Source organism: Populus trichocarpa, chromosome 11, assembly GCF_000002775.5.
Source record: "Populus trichocarpa isolate Nisqually-1 chromosome 11, P.trichocarpa_v4.1, whole genome shotgun sequence".
Classification (NCBI taxonomy): domain Eukaryota; kingdom Viridiplantae; phylum Streptophyta; class Magnoliopsida; order Malpighiales; family Salicaceae; genus Populus; species Populus trichocarpa.
The window spans coordinates 11,353,216-11,376,731 of NC_037295.2; positions in this window are offsets into that span (position 1 = coordinate 11,353,216).

The following is a 23,516-nucleotide window of genomic DNA, read 5'->3' on the forward strand; positions in this document are numbered from 1 at the left end:
TACATAAGTTATTTTTTGAGTTTTTGAAAAGGGAGGGAAAACCAATATAAACAACATTTTAAAAGCTCAATCATCTTAAAAATCATAGAATACGAAGTAAGAACCCTTTAAGAGAAAAAAAAAATACTAAAAAGGTTGCTTCAATAGAACCTTCAAACTATGCCATCTGGTGAAGGGCCCTCCAATAAAAAGAATAGAAATACATAACCTATAGCTCATCCTTTTTTCTCCTACAACTATGAACATACCACTTGGTTTTTATCCATATTCGACAAGTCCTACATAATAATGCCTATTGCCTAGCTCTTGAAAGTTCCTTATCCTTTCTTGGTACTATCACTTTACCAACAAACAGGGCTTGCCCTTATTATAAAGCCTACTAAAGAAAGTGTTGGCATGAAAAGCCTAAAGAAGAGTTGATCGTGGAAAAATTATTAGCAATTGAAGAATATCTAAAAGTAATCAAAGACATTAATCTTTATGATTCTATGAGGGCATCCAAAATATGCTTAGTGCTGGATATAATCATTTTACAAAAGTTCAAACTATTTGAAATCACAAGGTACACTGGTGTTGAGTAACCTATAACCATTTGTAGATTTACCACAACAAGATGTAAAAAGTGATTAATGTTAATAAACTTCTCATTCAATTGGCCTGGAGTAAATAGGTCAACCGTCAGCTCAACCCGGAACTCGAGTGACTCGGTAAAAACCCAGTAGAGACCTTTTTTTTTCAAATTTGTTTTTTATCCTACCCATTTTTTTATATTTTTCAATTGGTTACTAAATCCTTTTAAAGTTCACTATATAAATACTAGAAGAAAGTTTTATTTTTTCAATATGGGATTTGAAACCCTTTAGTAAATATACTCTATATTCATAAGAAAACAATTATGTTTTTTCAATGTGAAATTACAAATCTTTTTGGTTTAAATACTTAAATAAGATAGTATATTTCCAATATGAGATAAAAAAAACCTTTTGAAATAATCTTTTAAACTTAATTATTTACAACATGTATAGCTTATATCTACATGGATTGTTTCATAATTTTTTTCATATAAAATATTAAAAATCAAATATTTTTTTAAAAACTTTTCTGGGTGACCCAAGTACTTGGACGAGTCTATTTCATTAAAAATTTGGGCCCGCAATTAGCCTAGAGTAAACCGTTCGACCCGCCGGGTCAACCCGGAACTCAAGTGACCCGATAAAAACCCGGTAGAGATATTTTTTTAAAAAAAACATGTTTTTTCTCCTACCTAGAGACCCCTCTTTTTCATATTTTTCAGTTGGTTACTAACTCATTTTAAAGTTCACTATATAAATACTATAAGAATGTTTTATTTTTTCAATGTGGGATTTGAAGCCCTTTAGTATATATACTTTATGTTCACAAGAAAAAAATTATGTTTTTTTCAATATGGGATAAAAAAAATCTTTTGGGTTTAAATACTTCAATTTAGAAGAATATGATAATATTTTTTCAATGTGGAATAAAAAACATTTTGAAATAATTTTTTAAACTTAATTGTTTATAATATGTATAACCTATATCCACATGGATTGTTTTTTAATTTTTTCATATAAAATTATAAAACATCATATATTTTTTTTAAAATTTTTTGGGTGACCGAGGCCTTGACCGAGTTTGTTTCATTCAAAATTCGGGCCTGTAATTGGCTCAAAGTAAACCGGTTGACCCGCCGGGTCAACCTAAAGCTCAGGTGACCCAACAAAATTCGTTAGAGACCTTTTTTTTTCTTCAAATGTGTTTTTTATCCTACCCAGAGATCCTTGTTTTTTTTTTTATATATATTTTTAGTTGATTACTAACTCATTTCAAAGTTCATTATATAAATACTGGAAGAGAGTTTTATTTTTGCAATATGGGATTTGAAGCCCTTTAGTATATGTATTTTATGTTTACAAGTAAAAAGTTATGTTTTTTCAATGTGGGATAATAAATCTTTTTGGTTTAAATACTTCAACTTAGAAGAATAAGATATTATCTTTTCAATGTGGGATAAAAAATCTTTTAAAATAGTCTTTTAAACTTAATTATTTATAACATGTAACAACCCGACTTTTTCAAATCCAAAATCGGAGGAATTTATTTTTTAATTTATGTTCTCAATACTTCTCACAATGACATTTCATGAATTAGTAATTAGGTTCCCTTCCTTGTCATGACATCATACAGATATAGTTTTTGTAGATCAACATTCCTATAAGATGGATACTCAATACACATGCCTATAATATTATATTTTCATGTTCATACATTTACATTACATCATATTGACATACTTATGAGTTTGCATTCTTATTCTAGTCTCGTTATCAACACGAGTGTCGAACGATAATTTTACACAACTATTACTTTTTTTCATATGATCCTCATGTGATTTCATAATACAACATCCTCATAAAAAAGAAAACCAATTCGTTGCTGACGCCATAATTCAGCAGCAAAAACTGATTCGTTGCTGGCACTGCAATTTGACAGCAAAAACAGACACCACAATTCGACAATGAACACCGATTCGTTGCTGACATCACAATTCGGCAGCGAAAACTTATTCGCTGCGGACATCAAAATTGTTGATGAAAATTGAGTCGCTGCCGACTCAGAAATCATCAACGCAACCCCTGTCGTTGTCGATTTAGAAATCAACAGTGGCGATGAAATCATTTCTGGTTTCATTTCTTCCTTTCAGCCAAACATAAGGCTTATGTTAGGCTTCCCTCTACCAATGTGTCTCACCCAAGGTGGACATATAATTCATCGAATCACACTTCATTCATCATTCATCATTCATCATCAAACAACACAAACATCAACACAAGCGATAACAATTCTACAACACATAACAATTCTATTTCATTTTTATCACACGAGTAGTCACAAAATCATGTTGCAACTTATTTCCATCTCAAAATTCAAGCAAGGACATCAACATCATTTCGGTTTCAGCACATGATTTGTTCTTAGAGTCCAGTAAAATGATACAATTTCAAGCACAAACATCTACATGCATTTCGGTTCTAGCATATAATTTGTTCTTAGAATCCAGTAGAATGATACAATTTCAAGCATGAACATCTACATGCATTTCGATTCCAGCATACAATTTGTTTTTAGAATCCAGCAAAATCATACAATTTCAATCATGAACATCTACATGCATTTCGATTCCAACATACAATTTATTCTTACATAATCATACAATTTCAAGCATGAACATCTACATGCATTCATGTTCCAGCCTACAATTTCTTCTTATAATCCAGCAGAATCATACAATTTTCAAGCATGAACATCTACATGCATTTCATCACATAATACATTCTGTCTAGCCCCTTAGTTATGACCGACCTTTTACCAAGTTTTGTCCATTCAATCTATTCATTTTTCTTTGTTAATTTTTTTCAAATTAAGTCTCCATTTAGCCCCATTTTCACCCCTTTTTTAGTTTAGGTTTCCTTCACAGCTGCTGTAAATATTCTAGGCATTCCGTCATGGTTTTTCTTCATCCTTTCGGTTCCAATGTCACAAGAACAAGAGGAAGGATGTTACAAGACCCATACCTTATGAATCTAAATAGATTTAGGGAAAGTTTGATAGTATATCTTTTCTTCTTCCTTTAATTTTCCCTTCTTCTTCTTTTCTCAATTTCTCCTTCTTCTGTTGGTTTCTCCCCACCGGTTCTAGACCTCTACTCCATCTATGTCTGTAGTTGTTCAACCTCCTCTCAAGCTCTCGCTTCTCTCTCTCACGACTAAAGAAGGGGACACGACCAAAAGATTAATGTCTTCTCTCAAGTGTAGGAGTGTCGAAGTAATAAATAACCCGTCAAGACCGAGGTCGAACCACAGGGAGGTTAACTATATAAATTAATAATAATAATAATAATAATAATAATAATAAGATGATGATGGTGGTGGTGGTGAGTTAAAGAGGACTTTGAAATGTAAGATTAATGTGAAGATTAAACAATGATAAAAACAATTGTCAAGGTTAGAGGATCCACTAATGGTATTTCAAATAAGTATAATATAAACTATTTTTATTACACAACTAGAAACCACACACAAAGAAGGTTCCAATCAGATGATTTGTCATTAATAGCTCATTATAAATTATTAACATGATCATATTAATTATTTTATTTAAGTAACATCAAATTTTTAAATATTGTCAGAAATTCATGATGCTAACTTATGTTAACAACAAATCAAGTTCCTTTCATAGCACAGGTGTAGGTTATACCATACAGTTGGCTATGAAAGTGCCAAGCATTTGTTGTACCAAGGGTTATACATCATAAATCTAGATTAACCATTTAACAAGCAAAGTATTAAGAGTGAATAAGATAACAAATACAAAACATGTTAGTATCAAACATTAAAGCCAATGTTGAGTTTATATTATACTTATTCTTACACCATTAGTGTACCCTTTTCACTTTGACATGATAAACTTAGCTAAACATGATTAAAAAGAGAAACATAAACAAACTAGATAAGAACATAGTTATGATGAAAAGCATAAACAAGAGATTAATGAGAGCAAAACTTAAACATTACAAAAATACAAAGAAAGAAAGCAAGAATATGATCTTGATCTGAAAACCAAGATGCCTAAATGCATGTCAAATGCCTCCTTTTATAGGCCAAAATTCAGAACTATTGATTTAATGACTAATTGTTGAATGGGTGGCCACATCTTGACTTGGTGACAATCCTTATCTTCTTGTATGAACAAAATGTCATTGCTAATGATTAGTACTTAAAAGTGCATTTTTATCAAGGTTTTATATCGTCATTTTGCACTTAAAGTATCAATAACTCCTTAACTAGAGCATTTTTATAATATCATGTCTAATACTATAAGATAACTTTAATTTATGGTAAATATTCATCTTAAATGCAGGCCTATCACATAAATATAGGGATTGATTGATGAATTTAACTACTGAAATTAAGAAGACAAAGAGAGGGCTAAGCTTAGAAAAGAGATGCTGGTTGAGTCCAAACTGGAACACTGTTCAGTTATTGGGTCATATCTGGAGCTGTAGATCTTGGATTTCAGTTTAGTTTATATGGCTAGAAAGCTAAGAATAGGCCTAAAACATTCAGGAGGAGTGTAAGACTCAATTCTGTCATTTGGAAGTCCAAATCTTAGCATCAAAAGAGAAGTCAGAATCTGTCTTGCAGCTCAGATACTGTTCAGTGTTCAACCTATATCTCGAGTTCTAGAAGTCCAAATGCACCGATTCTTTTTTTATGTTGGAAAGCTGAGACAATTTCCTAGAACTTTCATGAAGATAATATGTTCAAATTCTGACACTAACAATGATGTTTTGTTTAGACAAGAAGATAAGAATTGTCACCAAGTCAAGATGTGGCCACCCACTCAACAATTAGTCATCAAATCAATAGTTCCAAATTTTAGCCTATAAAAGGAGGCATTTGTCATGCATTTAGGCATCTTGGTTTTCAGATCAAGATCATGTTCTTGCTCTCTCTCTTTATATTTTTGTAATGCTTAAGTTTTGTTTATATTAATCTCTTGTTTATGTTTTTCATTTCCTTTCCTTTACTTAGTTAACTTATATCTTATTTATGTTCTTATCTTGTTTATTTATGTTTCTCTCTTTCATTATGTTTAGCTAAGTTTTTTATGTCAAGGTGAAAAGGATACACTAATAGTGTAAGAATAAGTATAGTATAAACTAAACATGGACTTTAATGTTTGATACTAACATGTTTTGTATTTGTTATCTTGTTCACTTTTAATACTTTGCTTGGTAAATGGTTAATCTAGATTTATGTTGTATAACCCTTGGTATAACAAATACTTGGCACTTTCATAGCCCAACCGTATGGTATAACCGACACCTGTGCTATGAAAGGAACTTGATTTGTTGTTAAAATAAGTTATAATCATGAATACCTGACAACATTTACAAGTATTAGCATTATTCGAATAAGATAACTAATGTAATCATGTTAACAATTTATAATCCGATTGGAACCTCCTTTGTGTGTGGTTCCCAGTTGAGTAATAAAAAGAGTTTATACTATACTTGTTTGAAATACTATTAGTGGATCCTCTAACCTTGATAATTATTTTATCCTTGTTTAATCCTAATATCAATATCGCATCTCAAAGCTCTCTTCAACTCCTTTTCTGTTATTATCTATTTCTTTATTTGTAGTTTATACAGTTAACCTCCATGTGGTTCGATCCTGGTTTTGCTGGGTTATTTATTATTTCGACACTCCTACACTTGAGAGAAGACATCAACTCTTTGGTTGTGTCATGTTTTTGGCGCCGTTGCTAGAGAGGTAAATTCTTGTATAAATTATAATATTTATTTTATTTTCTCTTTTAAATTTTCATTTTATCTAACTTTTGTTTGTTTTGTTTGTTTGTTTTGTTTCTTTTTTGTTTCTTCCTTTTATTCTCTTCCTACACGTGCATGAGAGTTTGGTCACGTACATTAAGTGGTAGACTTTGTAGGGTATCCTCATCCTTTTTAGAAAATATGGCCAAAAAAGATAACTAGTCGCTTCATAATGAGAATAATGAGAATAATCGTATTAGAACACTTAGAGACCACATGAATCCCAAAAGAACAAGTGCACCCTCATGCATTATTCAACTTTTACCTTCTTTTCATGGCTTAGATCTAGAAAATCCATACTTGCATTTGAGAGAATTTGAGGAGGTCTGAAACACCTATAATGACTTAAATCGTAGCATGAACACCATTAGATTAAAGCTTTTTCCTTTTTCATTAAAAGATAAAGCTAAAATATGACTACAAAATCTTAGGTCAGGATCCATTCGTGCTTGGGATGAAATGCAACAACAATTTTTAAAGAAGTTTTTTCCATCTCACAGAACAAACTATTTCAAAAGACAAATCACCACTTTCACTTAAAAACCAGGAGAAACATTTTACCAATGTTGGGACACGTATCGAGACCTGCTTAATACTTGCCCTCATCATGGTTTTGAAACATGGAGATTGGTTTCATATTTTTATGAAAGGTTAACACCTAGAGATAGGCAAATGGTGGAATTGATGTGCAATGAAACTTTTGAAGATAAAGACCCTAATGAAGCAATGGAGTACCTAGACTTGCTAGCTGAAAATGCTCAAAATTAGGACACTACAGGTACTTATAAGGCACCGGGTAAAACTCAACCTCATACATCTAGTGGAGGTATGTATAACGTTAGGGAAGATCATGACCTCCAAGCCAAGTTTGCATTTTTAACTAGAAAAGTCGAGGCACTAGAATTGAGAAAGAGTGGTCAATTAAAATCTGTTCAGGACATTGTGTGTCAAATCTGTGAAACCAATTAACACTCAACCAATGACTATCCAACTTTGCCTTTTTTCAAGGAATGCCTCCATGAACAAGCCTATGCTTTAAACAGTTTCCAAATGCCCAATCATAACCCATACTCACAAACGTATAACCTTGGTTGGAGAAATCACCCAAATTTTAGTTGGAAGAGTGATGCACAAACTTCACAGCCATCGTTTCAAGCACACCATAATTTTCAAAATTCTCATGGATACGCATCTCCTTATGCTCATTGCATGCATTCATTGAAAAGCAAGAGACAATTAACACTCAACTTGCTCAAAACATGTCAGATTTTAAAGATACTCTTGCAAAGTTCACATCTGCTCTTAGTTTTCAAGAGAAAGGTAAGTTTCCATCTCAACCACAGCAAAATCCCAAGGGAAAATACAATGCAAATGCAAGTAGTTCTGGAAGCCAACACACGGATCAAGTCAAATCAGTCATCACTCTTCGCAGTGGTAAAATTATTGAAAAACCCACTCTTGAACCTTGTGAGAAAGATGATGAGTCAATCTCTGAGGATAAGGAAGGGGTTGAATCTGAACATTGCAAAGAAAAGACTGATTCCCCACCAGTACTTCCATTTCCTCATGCCATGACCAAACAAAGGAAAGTCAATCACAACTCTGAAATCTTTGAAACTTTCAAGCAGGTAAGGATCAATATACCTTTGTTGGATGCTATTAAACATGTACCTTCATATGCTAAATTTTTAAAAGATCTGTGCACCGTGAAGAGCAAACTGAATGTGAAAAAGAAAGCCTTTTTAGCCGAACAAGTAAGTGTCATTCTTTAAAACAATAATGCTTTGAAATATAAAGACCCTGGTTGTCCTACAATTTCATGCTTTATTGGAGAACATAAAATTGAAAAAGCTTTACTTGATCTTGGAGCTAGTGTGAATTTACTTCCATATTCAGTTTTTCAAAGTCTCAATCTAGGTGAGTTAAAACCAACTTCTGTAACTCTCTTACTTGCTAATAGATCTGTAAAAGTGCCTAGAGGAATAGTTGAAGATGTGTTAGTACAAGTCGATAAATTCATTTATCCTATGGATTTTATTGTCTTGGACACACAATTTGTTGAAGCATGTAATTCATTTCCTGTTATTTTAGGACGTCCGTTTCTTGCAACTTCTAATGCATTGATTAATTGTAGGAATGGACTGATGAAGCTTTCATTCGGAAACATGACATTGGAGATGAATATTTTCAACATTTGCAAGCAACCTAGAGATGATAATTATTTCCAGGAAGTAGATTTTATTGAAAAATTAGTTCATGATCAATTTCAAACCACTTCCAGTGAAACTGAGATTGATGAATTTGATGATTTGCAAATGATTTATTCTTAGGAAGAAATCACGAATGAAAGAGGCACCGAAAATGTTGATGCAAATCTTTTGTCAAGAGTGACAACAGATTCGACATCTGACATCCCACCAATCGAAGATTACTTTCCTGACGAATCCTTACTTTCTCTTAGTTCAATGCCTTGGTTTGCTAAAAATATCAATTTTCTTGCTTCAGGATTTTTGCCAGCTTACTGGAGTACCGAAGACAAAGGAAAGTTCTTAAACAAAGTAAAGGACTTTTATTGGGATGACCCTTATTTATTCAAATATTGTCCTGATCAAATATTTCGAAGATGCATTCCCGACAATGAGGTAAGTAGTATCATTAAACTTTGTCATTCTGAGGCACGTGGGAGTCATTTCTCATCAAAGAAGACGACTGCAAAAATCTTACAATGTGGATTTTATTGGCCCACCATATTCAAAGACACACATATGTTCTGCAAAGCTTGTGAAAATTGTCAAAAGTCAGGATTTATTTCAAAACATAAAGAGTCTTTAGATAATCTTTTATTGACTTTTGGGACATATCCTAGTAGCAATGTGCATTGTGCATTTCATGACTTATGACCCCATTTTCATAAAGAACATGCTCGACATAGTCTTGGGAATTTGACTATAAAAGACCATTTTGCCAGGTTTTAAGAAAACTGGATGGGAAGCCTATCCTCGACCCATAGAGGGCGTTTAAGCCATTCTTGGACGTAAAACCAAGGGAAGATGTGAGCCACAATCATAACTACAATTTAAGCCTTAGTTTGTAAGAACTTGTGTCTTTTGGTTTTATTAATAGCATTTTATTTTGTTTTGTTATTTCTTATATTTGTTTAAGTGTGTTTCAGGTGTCTCAGTGTTTGCTGTTTCAGGTGATGTCTTCTATACTCTATCTTTCTACCTTATGACATTGAGGACAATGTCTTAATTTGGTTGGGGGGTAGTAGTTGACAAAAAAAAAACTAACTAACTAACTTTTTTTGTTTTTAATAAAACCATTTGACAAAACTGTTATTACTAGGATGGAAGAGTAAGGGAGAATTTTATTGACTCTTGAGACGTATCTTAGTAAACATTTTCCAAGGGTTATTTGCAATATTCATAACAAGGTCTATCACATACTTCTTGAAATATTCAGGTTTACAAACTCGCATTGTTTTCACTTGATTCTGCTCATATACTCATTTAAGAAGTATTCTTAAACCTTCATTTTCACACACACTTTAACATATGATTGTGGGTTGCACATTGAATTATTACATTATTTATGTTCTTTTGTTAAAGGTAACAACTAAGGGAAAGGGATAGTATATAATTTTCAAAAAAAAAAAAATTGATAATATTAATGATAATAAAAATGTAGATAAGTTTGGTTTCGTAGCCTCCCTAACCTAAACAATTAAGCCCGAATGGGTGTTTTAACACCTAATACCCTAAAGTCAATTGGCTTGGGTGCTATTGGCCCAGTGCTTATTACATGGGTTAAGGAGAAAAGCTTAAGGGAATCAAACATTGCATTACCTACGTATCAATATCTGCAACCCGAGTTACTAAGCTCGTAGGGGTGTCTCAACACTTAATGCCCTAAGACCAACTGGTCTGGGAGTCATTAGCCTAAAGCTCGTTACATGGGTTAAAGATGCATTGTGTTTTAAGTTATATATATATATATATATATATATATATATATATATATTAAAAAAAGAGAGAAAAAAAGAGCAAAAAAAAAAGAAAAAAGATAATAATCCTAATCCAAGGAAGTTAACCTTAAACATTAGAATAAAATTTGGTTTTCTTCCAAGTAAAGCCCCATAACTATGTGTTGATATATCGAGCACAAAAGAAAGGTTTATTAATATCTTGGTAAAGAGGTATTGAGCATATATATAAATTTAATGAGAGTTTGTTTATCTGAATAGATTAATGAAAGTTGAATGATGAATGCATTGCTTTGTGGAACTTGCAAATTGTTTTTATATTTTAATGCTTTGAATACTAGGGACTAGTAATAAGCTGATTGGGGGTGTGATTAGTACTTAAAAGTGCATTTTTTTCAAGGTTTTATATCATCATTTTGCACTTAAGAAGATAAGGATTGTCACCAAGTCAAGATGTGGCCACCCACTCAACAATTAGTCATCAAATCAATAGTTCCAAATTTTGGCTTATAAAAGAAGGCATTTGCCATGCATTTAAGCACCTTGGTTTTCAGATCAAGATCATGTTCTTGCTCTTTCTCTTTATATTTTTGTAATGCTTAAGTTTTGTTTATATTAATCTCTTGTTTATGTTTTTCATTTCCTTTCTTTTACTTAGTTAACTTATATATTATTTATGTTCTTATCTTGTTTATTTATGTTTCTCTCTTTCATTATGTTTAGCTAAGTTTATTATGTCAAGGTGAAAAGGATACACTAATGGTGTAAGAATAAATATAGTATAAACTCAACATGGACTTTAATGTTTGATACTAACATGTTTTGTATTTGTTATCTTGTTCACTTTTAATACTTCGATAGTCTTCATGAACGTTCTGGGCAATTGTCTCCTCTTTCCAACAAAACAAGAATCGGTGCATTTGGACTTCTAGAACTCGAGTTATGGGCTGAACACTGAACAATGTCTGGGCTGCAGAACAGATTCCAACTTCTCCATTGTTGCTACCATTTGAACTCGAAAATGACACTTTTAAATCTTGAACTCTTCATGAAAGTTTTAGGCCTATGTCTTAGCTTTTCATACATATAAACCAGACCTAAATCTAAGTTCTACAGCTCCAGTTATGATCCAATAACCGAATGGTGTTTCAGTTTGGACTGAACTAGCATCTCTTTTCTAAGCTTAGCCCTTTCTTTGTCTTCTCAATTTCAATAGTTAAACTTATCAATCAATTATTTGATTTATGTGATAGGCCTACATTTAAGATGAACATTTACCATAAATTAAATGTATCTTATATTATTAGACATGTTATTATAAAACATGTTCTAGTTAAGAAGTTATTGATACTTCAAGTGCAAAATGATGATATAAAACCTTGATAAAAATGCACTTTTAAGTACTAATCACAACCCTCAACCAGCTTATTACTAGTCCCTAGTAATCAAAGCGTTAAATTAAAAAATAATTTGCAAGTTCCACAAAGCAAGACATTCTTATTCAACTTCCATTAATCTATTCAGATAAACAAACTCTCATTCGATTTATATGTCTGCTCAATACCTCTTTACCATGATATATTAATAAACCTTTCTTTTATGCTCAATATGTCAACACATAGTTATGGGGCTTTACTTGGAAGAAAACAAAATTTTGTTTTAATGTTTAAGGTTAACTTCCTTGGGTTGGGATGATTATCTTCTTCTCTTTTTTTTTTTAAGTAATAATTTATAACACAATGTATTTTGAACCCATGTAGCGAGCTTTAGGCTAATGACTCTCAGACCAGTAGGTCTTAGGGTGTTAGGTGTTGAGACACCCCTTCGAGCTTAATAACTCGGGTTGCAGATACTAAAATGTAGATAATGCAATGTTTGATTCCCTTAAGCTTTCTCCTCAACTTATGTAACAAGCATTGAACCAATAGCTCCCAAGTCACCCCTTCGGGCTTAATTGCTTAGGTTAGGGAGGCTACGAAACTAAACTTATCTACGTTTTTATTTATTTATTTAATTACATTTATTATCATTTTTTTTTCAAATTATATATTATCCATTTCTCTTAGTTGTTACCTTTAACAAAAGAACATAATTAATGTAATGATCCAATGTGCAACCCATAAGCATATGTTAAAATGTGTGTGTGAAAATGATGATTTATAAATACTTTGTTAAATAAGTATCTGAGCAGAATTAAGAGATAATAATGCGAGAGTTTATAAATCTAAATATTCATGAGAAGTACGTGATAGACCTTGTTATGAATATTGCAAATAACCATTGGAAAATGTTTACTAAGATGCGTCTCAAGAGTCAATAAAATTCTTCCTTACTCTGCCATCCTAGTAATAACAGTTTTGCAAATGGTTTTAATAATAGAAAACACAGTTAGTTAATTTTTTTTTGTCAACTACTACCCTCTCCCCCCAACCAAAACGAGACATTGTCCTCAATGTCCTAAGGCAAAAAGATAGAATATAGAAGACATCACTGAAACAACGAACACTGACAAACCTGAAACACACTTAAACAAATATAAGAAACAACAAAACACAAATATTATGCTATTAATAAAACGAAAAGACACAAGTTCTTACAAACTAAGGCTTAAATTGTAGTTGTGATTGTGGCTCACATCTTCCCTTGGTTTTACGTCCAAAATGGCTTAAACGCCCTCTATGGGTCGAGGGTAGGCTTCTCATCCAGTGTTCTTAAAAACTGGCAAACAAGGTCTTTTATAGTCAGATTCCCAAGACTATGCCGATCATATTCTTTATGAAAATGGGGTCATAAGTCATGAAATGCACAATGCACATTGCTACTAGGATATGTCCCAAAAGTCAATAGAAGATTATCTAAAGACTCTTTATGTTTTGAAATAAATCCTGACTTTTGACAATTTTCATAAGCTTTGCAGAACACATGTGTGTCTTTGAACATGGTGGGCCAATAAAATCCACATTGTAAGATTTTTGCAGTTGTCTTCTTTGATGAGAAATGACCCCCACATGCCTCAGAATGACAAAATTTAATGACACTACTTTCCTCATTAACTGAAATGCATCTTCGAAATATTTGATCAGGATAATATTTGAATAAGTAAGGGTCATCCCAATAAAAGTCCTTTACTTCGTTTAAGAACTTTCCTTTGTCTTCGGTACTCTAGTGAGTTGGCAAAAATCCTGAAGCAAGAAAATTGATATTTTTAGCAAACCAAGGCATTGAACTAAGAGAAAGTAAAGATTCATCAGGAAAGTAATCATCGATTGGTGTGATGTCGGATGTCGAATCTATTGTCAATCTTGACAAAAGATCCGTATCAACATTTTCGATGCCGTTCTTCTCCTCGATTTCTTCTTGAGAATAAATCATTTGCAAATCTGTATATTCGTCAAATTCTGTTTTACTCACGGTAGATTCAAATTGATCATAAACTAATTCTTCAATAACATCTACTTCTTGTGAATCATTATCATCTCTAGGTTGCTTGCAAATGTTAAAAATATTCATCTCCAATGTCATGTTTCCAAATGATAGCTTCATCAGTCCATTCCTACAATTAATCAATGCATTAGAAGTTGCAAGAAACGGACGTCCTAAGATAACAGGAAATGAATTACATGCTTCAACAGGTTGTGTGTCCAAGACAATAAAATCCACAAGATAAATGAATTTATCAATTTGTACTAACACATCTTCAATTATTCCTCTAGGCACTTTTACAGATCTATCAGCAAGCAAAAGAGTTACAAAAGTTGGTTTTAACTCACCTAGATTGAGACTTTGAAAAACCGAATATGGAAGTAAATTCACACTAGCTCCAAGATCAAGTAAAGCTCTTTCAATTTTATGTTCTCCAATAAAGCAAGAAATTATAGGACAACCAGGGTCTTTATATTTCAAAGCATTATTGTTCTGAAGAATGACACTTACTTGTTCGGCTAAAAAGACTTTCTTTTTCACATTCGGTTTTCTCTTCACGGTGCACAAGTCTTTCAAAAATTTAGCATAGAAAGGTACCTGTTTAATAGCATCCAGAAAATGTATATTGATCCTTACCTGTTTGAAAGTTTCAAAGATTTCAGAGTTGTGATTGACTTTCCTTTGTTCGGTCATGGCATGAGGAAATGGAAGTACTGGTGGGGAATCAATCTTTTCTTTGCAATGTTCAGGTTCAACCCCTTCCTTAGCCTCAGAGATTAACTCATCATTTTTCTCACAAGGTTCAAGAGTGGGTTTTTCAATAACCTTACCACTGCGAAGAGTAATGACTGATTTGACTTGATCCATGTGTTGGCTTCCAAAGCTACTCACACTTGAATTGTATTGCCGTTTGGGATTTTGCTGAGGTTGAGATGGGAACTTACCTTTCTCCTAAAAACTGAGAGTAGATGTGAATTTTGCAAGAGCATTTTTTAGATCTGCCATGGTTTGAGCATTTTGAGTGTTGATTGTCTCCTACTTTTCAATGAATACATGCAATGTTTCCTCAAGATTTCTTCTAGGAGGGGGAGCATAAGGAGGTGTATATCCATGAGAATTTTGAAAATTATGGTGTGCTTGAAACAGTGGCTGTGAAGTTTGTGCATTATTGTTATCACTCTTCCAACTAAAATTTGGGTGATTTCTCTAACCAGGATTGTATTTTTGCAAGTATGGGTTATGATTGGGCCTTTGGAAACTGTTTAAAGCATGAGCTTGTTCACGGAGGCATTCCTTGAAAGAAGGCAAAGTTAGACAGTCATTGGCTGAGTGTTCATTGGTTTCACAGATTTGACACACAATGCCTTGAACAGATTTTAATTGACCACTCTTTTTCAATTCTAGTGCCTCGACTTTTCTAGCTAAAGATGCAAACTTGGCTTGGAGGTCATGATCTTCCCTAAGGTTGTACATTCCTCCACTAGATGTATGAGGTTGAGTTTTACTTGGTGCCTCATAAGTGCCTGTAGTGTCCTAATTTTGAGCATTTTCAGCTAGTAAGTCTAGGTATTCCATTGCTTCATTAGGGTCTTTATCTTCAAAAGTTCCATTGCACATCAATTCCACCATTTGTCTATCTTTAGGTGTTAACCATTCATAAAAATATGAAACCAATCTCCATGTTTCAAAACCATGATGAGGGCAAATATTAAGCAAGTCTCGATACCTATCCCAACATTGGTAAAATGTTTCTCATGGTTTTTGAGTGAAAGTGGTGATTTGTCTTTTGAAATAGTTTTTCTATGAGATGGAAAAAACTTCTTTAAAAATTGTTGTTGCATTTCATCCCAAGCACGAATGGATCCAGGTCTTAAATTTTGTAACCATGTTTTAGCTTTATCTTTTAATGAAAAAGGAAAAAGCTTTAACCTGATGGTGTTCATGCTACAATTTGAGTCATTATAGGTGTTTCAGACCTCCTCAAATTCCCTTAAATGCAAGTATGAATTTTCTAAATCTAAGCCATGAAAAGAAGGTAAAAGTTGAATAATATCTGGCTTGAAAATAAAATGAGATGCATCAGGAGGAAAAACTATGCATGAGGGTGCACTTGTTCTTGTGGGATTCATGTGGTCTCTAAGTGTTCTCACACGATTATTCTCATTATTCTCATTATGAAGCGACTGATTATCTTCTTCGGCCATATTTTCTGAAAATGATGACGACACCCTACAAAGTCTACGACTTAATGTACGTGACCAAACTCTTATGCATGTGTAGGAAGAGAATAAAAGGAAGAAAAGAAAAGAAAAAAAAAACAAAACAAAACAAAAGAAACAAAAGTTAGATAAAATGAAAAGTGAAAAGAGAAAATAAAATAAATATTATAATTTGTACAAGAATTTACCTCCCTGACAACGGGGCCAAAAACTTGACACCACCAAAAGATTGATTTCTTCTCCCAAGTGCGGGAGTGTCGAAGTAATAAATAACCCGGCAAGACCAGGGTCAAACCACAGGGAGGTTAACTATATAAATTATAAATAATAATAATAATAATAATAATAATAAAGAGAACTGATGATGATGATGGTGATGGTGATGAGTTAAAGAGAACTTTGTGATATAAGATTAATGTGAAGATTAAACAATGATAAAAACAGTTGTCAATGTTAGAGGATCCACTAATGGTATTTTAAATAAGTATAATATAAACTCTTTTTATTACTCAAATGAAAACCACACACAAAAGAGGTTCCAATCGGATGATTTGTCATTAATAACTCATTATAAATTATTAACATAATCATATTAATTATCTTATTTAAGTAACACCAAACTTTTAAATATTGTTAGGAATTCATAATGCTAACTTATGTTAACAACAAATCAAGTTCTTTTCATAGCATATGTGTAGGTTATACCATACGGTTGGCTATGAAAGTGTCAAGCATTTGTTGTACCAAGGGTTATACAACATAAATCTAGATTAACCATTTAACAAGCAAAGTATTAAGAGTGAATAAGATAAGAAATACAAAACATGTTAGTATCAAACATTAAAGTCCATGTTGAGTTTATATTATACTTATTCTAACACCATTAGTGTACCATTTTCACTTTGACATGATAAACTTAGCTAAACATGATTAAGAAGAGAAACATAAACAAACTAGATAAGAACATAGTTATGATGAAAAGCATAAACAAGAGATTAATGAGAGCAAAACTTAAACATTACAAAAGTACAAAGAAAGAAAGCAATAATATGATCTTGATCTGAAAACTAAGATGCCTAAATGCATGTCAAATGCCTCTTTTTATAGGCCAAAATTCAGAACTATTGATTTGATGACTAATTGTTGAGTGGGTGGCCACATCTTGACTTGGTGACAATTCTTATCTTCTTGTTTGAACAAAACGTCATTGCTAACATTAGAAGTTGAACAGATAGTCTTCATGAAAGTTCTGGGCAATTGTCTCCGCTTTCCAACAAAACAAGAATAGGTGCCTTTGGACTTCTAGAACTCGAGTTATGGGCTAAACACTGAACAATGTCTAGGTTGCAGGACAGATTCTGACTTCTCCGTTGTTGCTACCATTTGAACTCGAAAATGGCACTTTTAAATCTTAAAGTCTTCATGAAAGTTTTAGGCCTATGTCTTAGCTTTCCATACATATAAACCAGACCTAAATCTAAGTTCTACAACTCCAGTTATGATCCAATAACTTAATGGTGTTCCAGTTTAGACTGAATCAGCATATCTTTTCGAAGCTTAGCCCACTCTTTGTCTTCTCAATTCAGTAGTTAAACTCATCAATCAATCCTTTAATTTATGTGATGGGCCTACATTTAAGATGAACATTTACCATAAATTAAAGGTATCTTATATTATTAGATATGTTATTATAAAAAATGCTCTAGTTAAGGAGTTATTGATACTTCAAGTGCAAAATGATGATATAAAACCTTGATAAAAATGCACTTTTAAGTACTAATCAGAAGGCACATGCAGTAGGGGTTTGTTCAACTCTCTTTAGGAAAGAGAAAAGAGGGCAAGAGCATGTAGCTGGACATATGCAGCTGCTGCAGTTGGTCTTAGGAAGAGGAAAAGTTGCCCCCCTGTATTTATACCCCTTCCTAAATGAGGTAGGGTGTTTGGGTGCTTGACAAGGGTTGTCTGTATTCCCCTTTTGAGTTATCTTAGATTGGTTTCTATTCTAATTGTACCCTAGGATAGGCCTGTCCAACACTAATTTTTGTTGGGTTTTACAATGTCGTTGCCAATTTCTGAAACTATGCCGCTGCTAATTTAAAAATCAACAGCATAAACGTCGTTGTTGATTCAGAAATCGACAATGAAAAATTATGTTGCTGTCGATTCAGAAATTGGCAACGACGGTGGAGTATTTCTATTTGTACTTTTTTTTGTTGGGTGTTTACATTCTTCCATCCTAATATAAATTTCATCCTCGAAATTAAAGGGACTCGTATTGATAGTGCCTCCAGACTCTTAGAGCAAATACTACAGTAACCGACTCCAGGTCGTGTATCAGGTAATTGTCTCCTTGAGTCTTTAACTGTCTTGATGCATAAACGATCACTTCCCCATGTTACATCAATCACACCCAAGTCCTTTCTTTGAGGCATTATTACTAACTATAAAACCCTCGGTATTTGGAACGTACCAGTTTTAGTATAGTAGTATATCTAGCCTTGTACTTACTCAGCTAATCATGTAATTCTAAGGGCATAAGGTTTACTTCTATTTCATACCCTGTTTCTTGTCGGAGTTCTAATTTTGAACCCCTTTTTATATTATTTTCATCCCTTTTCCCCATATTTTGTGACAATTCTCCTAGTAATAAATGAGTGGGTAGCACCCAGTTCAAACAACATAAGCATATTAAAGTTATTTATTGGTAGTGTACTTGCTAGCACATCGGATACATCCCTAACTTCTTCTTGTGTCAAGTGGAAGACTCTTCATAGAGTTCGGTCATTTTATGCCCCTAGCCTTTCTCGGTTGGGGTTTGCTTCTAATTGGGAAGACCTCACCGACCTATTCACTATGACAGATTATTGGTAACTTTGAGTTGGCTGCTGCATACTCTGTGCTTGCCCAATGTTTCTGTTAGGGCATTCCTTTTTATAATGGCCTCTTTCACCGCAATAATGACATCCTTGCCCCAAATACTGACAGTTTCTCCATCTATGACTCTCTCCTCTGCATATAAAACATCACCTTGGTGAAATGGAGCAGTCTTCCAGATGTCTTTGTTCGCACTTCACATAGTGAGGGTAATGCATATTATTCTGATCACTAGTCCCCCCTCAAGGGTTCGCTCTTGGGTGAGTCTGTCTACTCATTACTCTTCCACTCAATTGGTGGTGGTACGATACTGTTATTGTCCCCCTCTTCTTGGATGCCTTAAACACTCCACTTTTTCCCTTCTCTTTTTTTCCTTGCTTTGTGATGCCCTTGTTGGCCTTCTCCAATACAAGCTCTAGAGCTTGTGTTGCCTCGATCAATTCTCTCACTGACTTGAATCGTACAACGATCAACCCTTGCTTTAATTCTTGTTGAAACCCATCTCTCAGCTTCTCAATCATATATTCTTCAGTGGGAACGCAGTGCGGAGCAAACAGTAAGAGATCATGAAATCTCCTTTCATACTCCAATACCGACATGTTATCCTGTCTTAACGCCAAAAACTCTTGTTCCTTCACCTTGCGATGGTATCTGGAATAAAATTGATTTTCAAACTTGGATTTGAAGTCGTTCCAGGTCAGTGTTTCGGTTGCACGCCTTAGTTGAACGGTTTCCCACCATGTTATAGCCCGATCAGACAACAACTAGTGGCATAGTTTATCTATAAGTCCTCGGGTATATTAATCTAAATCATATTCTTTTTCACTTTCCTTATCCACCTCCTAGCTATCTCTGCATCTTGTTCCCCCATGTATGGTTCGCAACCCATTTCCCTCATATTTTTGACCAAGCATACAAGTAACACCATGTTGCTCGTGGTCGGGACAATCCCAGGGGCTACCTATGGAATATGTATGACTAGAGGCGCTTATGTCATAGAGTTAGTCATGCCCTCCATCACTGTCTTAAGTATCTGAGCTAGAAGCCTTAGATTAGTATAAGGTAGGGGCACCTCGTTGGAACTGTCGAGGGGTGTGCCTCCGTTCTTTCTTGTTGTCCCACCCTTGTTGAGGGTACTTCTTTCATCTGATTTGGTACCTGTTCTTCTTTAGATTCTGCAGTTCTTTCTTGCAAGGACTCAGATGCTCTTCCCGGAGCGTGGAAAGAAGAATCATCAAATGGATCCTCATCTTGCCAATCTTGGGCATTTTGGCCTCTACTCCTCATTTTTATGGAGGGTGGCTCAGTTTGAGTCCCTTGTTAGGTGCACACCATCCTGAAATAGATCACAACAACTTTATTATCATCAATCCTCAGGATTTTAACCAAGCTCTATGATACCAACTGTAACGACCCGATTTTTTCAAAGCCAAAATCAATGGAATTTTTTTTTATTTAGGTTCTCGATACTTCTCACAATGACATTCCATGAATTAGTAATTAGGTTCCCTTCCTTATCATGGTATCATACAAATATAGTTTTTGTAAATCAACATTCCTATAAGACAAATACTCAATACACATGTCCATAATATTATATTTTCATATTCATACATTTACATTACATCATATTGACATTGATGTAACCATATTATTTGATAGTTTTACCCATATTTATCTAGTATTTTACCTATGTTTTATATATAAAATGCCTTAGTATTCATTGTTTTATGTTTTGAAGGCACTTTTGGATGTAAGATTAAAAAAGAAGTAAATTGGAGATAATTGACAGATTTAACCTCCGATCGATGTTTTGTGTAGAGCTTAAGCTATAGAGGTCGAAATGAAGTGATTCTAGTGGAATTAGAAAGCTAACATCCATACTTTCTATACATATATGACAAGAAAAATAAAAGAGAAAAAGCATAAGTATCGCAGCCTTCAAAGACAAATCTTGCATTATGCTAGTGTTGACCTTTGGCCATTCTAACTTGAATATTTTGAGCTAGAGAAGTCCATTAGATGCGAACTTAATTTTGTTGGATTCCTGACTCGAAGACCTATCAGCCAACCAAAGTTTAGAAGAAAAGGAACTCATATGAGAGATATATGATTTTTCTTAAATGACATATGAATTCTACCAGCAGACTGGTTTTGTGAAGAAACAAGTCCAAAGTACTTCTCAAAGCATCCAAACCGACATCCAAGTTTTTATTTCGGCAATTTAGCTCCTCTAAGTCCAAAGTTAAAGCTTGAAGATTGTATGCAAGGCTATTTCTCTTTTTTTTAGGAAAAAAGTTATTGAAATACTTAAATGTAAATTGTCTACGTAGGAAATGATTATTTTATAGGAAAGGAGGATTATGGTTTCCTATCAAATAAAAAGAAAGAGAGAAAGGAAAGGGGGCGGCCATAAAAGAGAAGAAAAACGCACCTTTTTCTCCAAAAACCTAAAATCGTGCTTTCTTTTTTCCTTTTGATTAGTTGTTTAATAGACATGCAAGGCTAAGCTTTTTTTTTTGTTGTAAGGACACAGAAACCTTCAGATTTCAAGAACTGTGAGATTTATTTTACCTTTTCCTTTAAGTTTATACGATGAATATGTTTGTTTTCCTATGCTAGTTTCCTATGATTGTTTATTTTAATTGCTAGAGCGGACTCTAAGTTATTATTGTAAACAATCTATTGCTAAGTTTGCTATCAAAACCGGATTTATGGTATATAAACTTGTGAAGCAACTAAGTGTAATAATCATAGTGAATCCATGTTATTAATCTTAGGGAAAACATTTGATCAAGTCAAACATGTACTACAGACAATTATGTGTCTAGATTAATCAACTTATCTAGTTCTTAAGGCTGCTATTCAATTAAATTACTAGTGCAGACACTGTGGTTGTTTGATGGTTAGGGTTAGTTACACTGCGGATCGGTTAACTAACTAACATTAAAAAAAGATAAATATTCAGAATATAAATTGATATATCATTTCAATGATCGATTTTGATTTCCGTAGGTGGACGTCTATTTGAAACCAAGGTTTGTTCTCTTGATAATTTTTTGATTTATTTAATTTAGCTTGATTGTTTAATTTTGCTATAGTTTAGATAACCTCAACCCCCCCTAAATTACATATTGTCTAGCATAAAAATTTGAACTAAACTCGTGGGATCGACCCTTTACTTGCTCTATACTATCTTGTTTATTTAAGTTAGGGTAATTAATTTGTGTCACTGCGGCATCGCAACAGATATACTCATGAGTTTGTATTCTTGTTCTAGTCTCGTTATCAACAAGAGTTTATACATGAGTGCCGAACGACAATTTTACACAACTAGTATTTTCTTTCATACGACCCTCATGTGATTTCACAACACAACATCCTCATAAAAGAGAATACCATATAAATATATTCATAACATCGTTTCTACATATTCACACATCCACATCCGTGTTCCATTACAGTTTTCATTACAAGTCCTTACAAAAGTGTCAAATGGCAAATATTCAACATAACACCTAAGACATACTATTACATAGCACATTTCAAAATATGTGAACTCGTGGAACGAGCTTTCCTATGCACCATGATTGTGTGATGTCCTTGTTACAAAAACAACATGAATACAAGAATTGTAAATAATCTAACATAATAATAAACAACTAGAAGTATGTTATCATTACTTTTCGTTATTAACTTGGAATGGGTAGATTCCTTCTTTTACTTCTTATATGCATTGTACATCTCTTATTAATTTGTTAAGTGTACTTTTCTCATTCACACACCCCAACCTCTCCATGGGAGTTGTGGGGCCGAAGTTTAACATCGGTCGGGGTTAATTACTTCACCTTAACCAGGTCATCTATCTTGGATATTTTTAGTCGTAGCTAATTGTAAACCCCGGGGAAAAATAAAGGTTGCTTAGATTGCATACTAACTACATGAGAAATAAAAGTGAAGAAATTCATGCATATGGTTAAATAAAAACAGGAATTTAGAAATTTTGGATATAAGTTTATGGATGAAATATTTCGAGACAATATAAATCAACCCGAAAATGTTGAGGGTTGGATTAAATTAAAGAAAATAAACTAAACTAAAAAGAAGTGGGGGAAAAACGAATACATTTAAAGAAAATGGGGTCTAAATGCAAATAAGAATAATTATAGAGCATAAATACTACTCTTCTTACCAAAAACAGATCTGCAACTATCGTGAAGAAAGAAGAGATGGAGTTTGGTATCTATTTTTACAGATCTAGAGAGAAACACCAAATTACAAGAACCCATCCAAGATTAAGGGTTATAGGTAAAAATAAACACTGGTAGGCAATGGATTAACAAGAAAAAATTGAACAAGAAGAGAAGAGGGGAGGGTCGGCTGTCATTAGAAAGAAAAGGAGGGATCGAGACCTTGATTCGTATCGGGTAATATATTCTAAACATGGTCTTATGAGTTGTTTTAAAGTCGATTATGAATTGATGTCTGGATGTTAAATTATAGATTTCAGTTCTACAACTCCAGATATAGTTAAAAATATGAGGAGATGTCAGACAGTAACAGTTCAAAAACGGACAGTAACAGTTGGACAGTAACAGTCCAA